The sequence below is a fragment of the Mauremys mutica genome, chromosome 7 (assembly GCF_020497125.1).
Source record: "Mauremys mutica isolate MM-2020 ecotype Southern chromosome 7, ASM2049712v1, whole genome shotgun sequence".
NCBI lineage: Eukaryota > Metazoa > Chordata > Testudines > Geoemydidae > Mauremys > Mauremys mutica.
This window is the reverse complement of record NC_059078.1, coordinates 1,497,075-1,505,595: the sequence shown is the minus strand read 5'-3', so window position 1 is coordinate 1,505,595 and position 8,521 is coordinate 1,497,075.

Sequence of the window (8,521 nt, the reverse complement as noted above, 5' to 3'; positions counted from 1 at the left end):
GCCAGGCCCCCCCGGGGCGCGTTCCCGGCAGAGCCCCCCGGCCCCGCGGCCCCCGCCCGAGCCCCCGGGCCCCGCGGCCAGGCAGCCAGGAGTCCCCCCGGCCCCGGGCCCCGCCCCCAGGAGCCCCCCGGCCCCGCTGCCCCCGCCCCCAGGAGCCGCCCAGGCCCGGCCCAGGCGGCTGAGCCCCCGAGCAGCCCCTGGTGTAAATCACGGCGGGTAACAAGCGGCATCCACAAGCCCCGCCGCCGCCGGGCGGACAGGGCGGAGCCCCGCAGCGCCTCGGAGAAAGCCCCTGCCCCCGGCTCCGAGCAAGGGGTTTTACCGGGACAGCTCAGGCCCAACTCACTCTGGGAGCCTGGGGCCGCCGCGTTTTTTGAAACTGTTCTGGACCGGGGAGAGCGCAGCCCCTGGGAGCACGCGAGAGCAAAAGGGAGCAATGAGGACGATGAGGGCAGTAGGACACCACTGAGAAATTGAATTATTGTACCTCAGTCTTCACTGCCAGAGATGCTGGGGAAATCCATCCATCCATCCATCCCTGGGCCCTGCTCTGCTCACAAAGATATGGGGCCCTCAGAGACTCAGGTGAGGCGCTGAAGCAAACTGATAATCCCATGGGTAACCAGGCCCAGACAGTGTATCCACGACTGACGAAGGAACGTAGGTAGGAAATAGCTGAACTGCTAGCAAAATACCCCTCTACCCGGATAGACCACCACTTTGGATGGAACATGGGTAAAGCAGCACTCCCTGGGGCGGGGCTGCACACGCTGGTGCATCAAAGCAAGTTCGATATAACGCCCTCAGACAGCGTTAGATAGGGGTAGAGGTGTAGATGCAGTTTCTCATTAAAAAGAGCAACTATTCCAGAGGATTAGAGAGTAGCAAATGTTGTACCAATATTTTTTTAAAAGTCTTGAGCAGTGATCCTAGGAACAACAGACTAGTGAACTTTACATGGAAAAATCAGTTTAAATTATAATTAAAAGCAGAACAAAACACCTGAAACATCATAAGAGCATCTAATCAGCACGATTTCTGCAAAGGAAAATGATGTTTCGGTAATCTCTCAGAATTCTCTGTGTCAATGTAGTAGTGGCTAAGGGAGAACCTGTTTACATAATTTTTGTGGATTTCCAAAATGCCTTTGATGAAGTCCCACTCCAGAGACTATGAAGTAGTCATGGGGTGAGAGGCGAACTATTGTCATGGATCAAAAGCTGGCTAGGAAACAAAACAAATGAAATGGTCAATATGCATCCTGGCAAAAGGTTAACAGCACAGGCCTCTAGGTTTCGTGACAGGTTCCATGTTGTTCAATATTTTTCTTAATGATCTGGAAAGGATGGTGAGTAATGAAGTAGCAACATTTACAGATGACAAAGTAATTTAGGTTAGTCAGGACAGAGGAGAGTGAGGAACTACAGTGAGTCCCAAACAAGCTTGGTGAATGGGCAACATGATGGCAAATGAAAGTCAATGCAGGTAACTACAAAGCAATGCACATTGGAGGGGGAAATGAAGTACTCATACAGTTAATTTAGACCTCTGTAAGCTGTATTAACACAGTAAAAGAACCTGGACATCATAGTACACAGTTCATTGTACAGCTGTGCTAAAAAACCCCAAAGATTTTAGGATGTCTAAGGAATGAGGTGGAGAATACACCATTATATACTCAACAGCACAGCCTCAGACGGATTGTGTGTGCAGGATTGGTCGCCCCATCTCAGACAGGATATTACAGGTATTCGGAGAAGCATTGAGGATGATCAGAGGCCTAGGAAAATTCTCTCAGGAAGAGAGATGAATGGAGTTTGGGATTGTTACCTTAGAAACCAGAGCAATAAGAGGGGACACAATAAAAGTCTATAAAATAAGAAACTTCTGTTCTGCCTGCATCTTAAGAGCACATACAATTAAAAAGGTGGGAAACAAACTGGATAAAAGGAACAGTGTCAGTTACACACTGTTTGAAATGCTGTGGAACTTAGTGCCACAAGCAGCCATTGAGGTCAAGCGCTGAAGATGCCAAAAGGGATCGACCTTTATATACATAATGTCTACTTAGGGTATGTTTTGGAAGGGATATTAAACCTCATACTTTAGGATTTAAAAGAAAGAACTAATGTAGGGAGCAGATTATCCAATTTTACACCCTCCTTTGAAATGGTATTCAGACCTGCATGAGTTAGCAGCTGAAGAAACGTTGACCCCATTTCTAGATACATTTGGATTAAAAAAAATCAAAAACAAACAAAAAAACCCAACACTGAGATGGCTCAATCACCACCAGACTTCCATTCCACCTAACCCCTTCGCCTCCTATGTAGGTTTTCTGTTTCATTACTGTTACCCCTTGCCCAAACATGGCTATGTAGTATTGTCTGGTGTTGCAGTGAGTTGTAAAATTGTATAGCTGTGTAATTCTATTGGAGATCTGTGAAGCGGGGGGTATTTGAAAACATATACAACTAAGTCATGCACCTTTTTGGACTTTGCATTGTCTGTTTCTTTATGAAAAATAATCACAAAAAGTCTCATATTCTTCAGTTTCAATCAACAGTGGGTGCCTCTTTTGGGGCCAGATTTTCAAGAAAGCTCAACACTTTGGGTACTGAACTGTTTTGAAAGTCCCACTCTTTTTGCTACCACATAAAACTGGTTAGGACTGGATAGGATTCTTCTGATGACAGTGCAGTAGGGCAGGATTCTGCAGTTCTGGCAGCAGGGTTCTCCCAGCCTCTAGCCTGTCACTGGGGTGACAGTGAGTTTAGTTTAACTTTTGGTTGTTTATTCCAATAACTTTATACTTAAGGGCAGCACCACATCTTTTATACTAGATATTGCATGGTGTCTAAGACTGTTTTGTTAAGCTGCTCTTATAACTTAAGGCTATAGTCACTACAGAAATTGACCACTGCAGTTTTCTTTCAGCGACTCCCAATTTTCCTTAGCAGGTACAGCACACTCTATGCTAGCTGTACCTAGTACTCAGAGCGGTATCATAAGAACATAAGAAAGGCCGTACCGGGTCAGACCAAAGGTCCATCTAGCCCAGTATCTGTCTACCGACAGTGGCCAATGCCAGGTGCCCCTGAGGGAGTGAACCTAACAGGCAATGATCAAGTGATCTCTCTCCTGCCATCCATCTCCATCCTCTGACGAACAGAGGCTAGGGACACCATTCTTACCCATCCTGGCTAATAGCCATTTATGGACTTAGCCACCATGAATTTATCCAGTCCCCTTTTAAACATTGTTATAGTCCTAGCCTTCACAACCTCCTCAGGTAAGGAGTTCCACAAGTTGACTGTGCGCTGCGTGAAGAAGAACTTCCTTTTATTTGTTTTAAACCTGCTGCCTATTAATTTCATTTGGTGACCCCTAGTTCTTGTATTATGGGAATAAGTAAATAACTTTTCCTTATCCACTTTCTCAACATCACTCATGATTTTATATACCTCTATCATGTCCCCCCTTAGTCTTCTCTTTTCCAAGCTGAAGAGTCCTAGCCTTTTTAATCTTTCCTCATATGGGACCCTCTCTAAACCCCTAATCATTTTAGTTGCTCTTTTCTGAACCTTTTCTAGTGCTAGAATATCTATTTTGAGGTGAGGAGACCACATCTGTACACAGTATTCGAGATGTGGGCGTACCATGGATTTATATAAGGGCAATAATATATTCTCAGTCTTATTCTCTATCCCCTTTTTAATGATTCCTAACATCCTGTTTGCTTTTTTGACCGCCTCTGCACACTGCGTGGGCATCTTCAGAGAACTATCCACAATAACTCCAAGATCTTTTTCCTGACTCGTTGTAGCTAAATTAGCCCCCATCATGTTGTATGTATAGTTGGGGTTATTTTTTCCAATGTGCATTACTTTACATTTATCCACATTAAATTTCATTTGCCATTTTGTTGCCCAATCACTTAGTTTAGTATCATTTCATTCAAGATAGAGAAGGAAAATTAAACTCCTTTTCTTCAGCCTTGGAGTTAATATTGTTTCCAGTTGTGCAATGTTAAGTTTTCAGTTTGTGTTGTAGGATGGCACTGTTAAGAGAAATATGGCCCTTGGGTTTCATAACATCCCTGGCTGTGATTTTATACATCTTTGCATTGTTTCTTGGTTATAGGTAGAGTTACAGAATTCATACACCCACCTGCTGATTTCCACCAATTTAGAATTTTCTTGGACTACATTGAAGGAGATAAGGTGCTAGCAGTTTAGGATTTGATGTCCTGACTGACGTACCAAAAGTGGCTTAGAGTAGTGAAAAAGGCAGTTGTTCTTACTGAGCACTCAGGCAGAAGAGCATTTAGACATGTTTTTCACATTCCACCAACAGTAAATGTTGCCTACTGTAAGAGTGCCAGAAGTGAGGATGTCTTGCCTGCTTAAGATCTTTTGTTTATTTTAAAGGAAAGGACGATGGTGGTACAACTGCCCTATTCCAATGCAAGGCACATTTACGCTAACCTCAGCAGTGATACTAGAGCACAGAGTAGTAAACAAACAGGCAAGTTAGCGTCTGTTCCATTCGAAACACAAGGCAAGGTTTAATGGTTGTCAAACAGACTACAAAGGCTGCAAGGAAAGACATTTCATTTCCAAGGGGATTACAAAGATCAGAGGGGATAAGAGTAAAGTTAAATTAAAAAAATAGTTGAGTTCATCTCTTTAAAATGATTTGCAGTGTGAATAATTCACAAGGGGGCAAAAGCTACTGGCGAGCTGGAAGGTCACTTTACGGGATGGCAATGACATATGCTGTTCAGACTAGGATTCGATGTGGGAGGATGGACAAGACATTTCTGGCATGCAGGCTGCACCATTACCAAGGGAGGATCTGGGCTGCAACTAGAATCAGTCTTAGTGAGATGCATCCCCCACTCACCCTGTGTTCTTTTCTTACATTCCCTCATTAGAGACCAAGACCCAATTTATTCCTGCTTTATGCTGGGCTCGGTCCTGCCCTAACCCTCCTGATTAACTCAGTAGCAAGAACAGATGGAAGCAGGCAACTGGAAACTTGGCTGCTGCGCATAGGGCCATATGGGCAAAAGTATCTACTGCAGTGCTGAGAGCTGTGCCAGAGCCACACTGGAGGAAGGGATTGGCAGGCAGAGTGCCACAGCCATTGCTTCCCATGTCTTTTGGCAGCTTAATATCCTCCACCCCCAGGACATTAACAGTTCTTTCCTGGAAGAGGTTTGAGATGCTCCTTACAGTAGGAAGATGTTTGTTAGTGTTGTCAGCAATAGCTTGGATGTTTTCTATGCACTGGCTCCAATGAAACAGAACAGGCTGAAATGATGGGGCAAGGTGCATTCCTTAAAATATCTGGGGAAGAAAAAAAAATCTCTGTAGGCTGCTGTTAGAACCTAGCAGCTCAGGATGCACAGCTGGGAGAAGGGCCCCACATCAGAGGCTGTAGCAGTTTCTATCCCATTTTAACGGTGATGTAAGAGTCAGAACGTTAAGATTAACCATTTCATTATTAAACAGGTTACACCTAGTGTGCAGCCATCATGCAACTCCTCAGACAGTACAGCAAACAGAAGGGAAGCTAGAACGTTAGCAGTAAAACCCCCCGTCCCATACAGACAGAAAAGGGCTCTTTTCAGGCATTGTCACCTCTTTTTTATTTAGCGACAGATAAAGAGAACTTGGGGTGGTGGACACAGCTTTTGTTCAATTCAGTTGACCAGGGCAAATGGACTTGTTCTCTCCTAGGTCAGAGCAATCTGTCTCATTTCCACCCTGTGAGGATCGGTGCAAGGCAGGACTCCTGTTTAGAGTCACTTTCAGGTTCTGGATCCTAAAATGGAAGTTCTAGCTCCCACAACGAATCAGGCCAAGGCAGCATGCTTTGGAAACAGCTTCAGCCATACAGGAGACTACCTCCTCCCAGAAACACGGGAGCTTAGGAATCAAGAAGTTAGAAAATGAAGGAACTATATTAAGTTACACTTAGATTGTCCTCTTCCTCCCTCCCCCTGCAGTAAGGTGCCAGGGGATGATGGTTTTCCACAGGCTGTCCTCCACTGCTTTGGTCATTCCAATTTTACAGTAGTGACCATCACCTCCAAAAAAAGGAAATAAGGACATGATGGCACAGTGGACACCAACAGACTAAGTTTCCTGTAGGAGAGCAGACTATGTAACAGACTAAGTTTCCTGTAGGAGAGCAGTTATATTGCAATGTCATGAGACACAGGACAATACATGGAGGTCAGAGGTTAGAACACAAGAAGCTTCACAAAGCCGCCATGTTCAATCATGCTACACTTTCTATGGAGACAAATGGGCACAGAACAATTAAAAACAAACAATGCAGGGGGGGCTCAGACTAAATAACTAACTAAGCTGAGATAGAACAGACAAGGCTAACCCTGTATCACTTGCACATACAAGGCAAAGGAAGGGAGAGAGTTCTGGGTTAAATATGTACAACACCAAGATGTTTGGTACTCAAGAGGTGTTAGGTGGCATGTCCATCACTGAAACTCAGGCAGGGAGTGGAAACAAACTGAATACAGAAAACCCTGCTAAAGAGAGCTATTTTACATCATTAAACCAGGAGCAGATTTGCCAATGACCTGGGTAAGACCCTAGGCCAACAGAGCACTGTTGCCTAATCTGGATAGAGTTCCTTCCAGGAGTCCTTAAAAATAAGGCTTTAGGGTGACCTTACTAGAAAGGAAAGGTCAGATCACTCTAATCAGAGAGTACAGGGTTTAAACTCCAGAAATATTGCAGACATTTTAAACTGGTTTCATAGAGCTATGCAGACTAGAAACAAGTTCTGTGAAGTCATCTGTAAAGCACAGTATATTGGATAGGCTCCTAAGAAATGAAACTGGTATCAGATATTTTGATACCAGACAGTACAGAACACTGCATCTTCCAGTCAGCACCTTCATCTTCCATACACAGGAGAAATCAAAAAGACAGGACAGCGATGGAAAATCCTCAGTGTTTGCTGGGGTTTACGGGGCCCTCTGCACCTGCTAAACTCCCAATCCTGTTAAAGTGAGTTGTGTTTCTCCAGGCTGAGTGGAGACCCTAAAGAATTACTTGATTCTCCACCACTTACATTTTTTGATTCATTTGCTCTTTACAGTAGCAAGCGAACAGCAATAAATACACGAGACTCAGGTACATTTGTAAGCAACATGGCACACGGCTTCACCACCAGCTCTGCCAGTGTGCCCCAACTCAACCCTAATCCCTTGTTATTCCACTGCTGGGTCTTGTCTGTCTGCCAAACCATTTCAAGCTCTGGCAAGTTTATACTTACACAAAAACATTATGTGAAGCCACATCTCAAACCATTCCATCCACTTAGTACTTGGCGGAAGAAAGAATAGCCAGCCAGCTTCCATTTTCAGGTTGCTCTCAGATTTAATTAATAGTGGATGGGCCCCACTCCGGCCTCTGGGAAGGCTGGATTTAGTTTCATATGTGGCATTCCAGGGCACAGTGACTTGATGGGTGTTTAGCCTGCACATGCTTATTTCTCAGGGTCACTTGCTTTCTGAGCAGAAGGCGGGATGCTCCCCTCTCACATCCAACATTCAGGGCAGCTGTTTACCCAAGTGATCTAGATATTAGCTCCATGCAGGCCCAGACACCCTTAGCACAACACACATGCGTCTCTGCTCCCTTGAGCAGAGCAATGGCTACCTGGCCCATAACTATGTCCTTAAATAATTGAACTGGAGCTTGGAGAACACTGCAGTCATTGGAACAGTGACGAGGTTATAGCATCTGACAGTAGCCAAACCAAGAAGTGTTACTGACATGGACACAGAGGAAAAGTGCTGCTGATACTCCCGATTGCTGCACTTAGCGGAGGGTATGATGGCAGCTTTACACTCCACCTGTCTCCATTCTCTTTTCCTGCCCCACAGGGACTAGAGTATCAGCCAGATACTACCAGCAGTTGTTGAGGTGGGACTTGAGCTAAGTCAGTGGACTTTGCTTAGATCACCACTCTGGGTGTTGATGTTGGTAAGGAACAGAGGGAGCAAGGTAGCATCAAACCCACTGCACAGGGGATGCACGACCTCCTGCAGCAGTTACCCAAACATCTCTTACCAAGTTAGGCTTTTTAAAAGTTCTCTTCAGGGGCAAATCCCTCCTCACTTTCATATTCTCAGGCATATCTGCATTCTGACGGTTTGATGCAAGGAGCCTTCCATCAAGCTCAAGTATCACATGCTAGGACCAGAAGTCTTCACTGGACATCCCTCCACATCAAATAGGATGGCACACAGGCAGGTAACATTATGGACAGTCCTGATTTAGGGGTATATTCTATCCTTGGTGCACATGTACAGATCAGAGGGAGGACACACTCTGCTTGCAAATGTCAATAGAGAAGTGACAAATGGAAGCCTCAAGACTCTCTCATACAGTAATGGAGGAGCTTCCATTTACAGGACTGCAGAGGGAGAAGAGGGGAAGGCAGATTCAAGAAGCGTCACCTCCTCATGTCCAAGAAACTG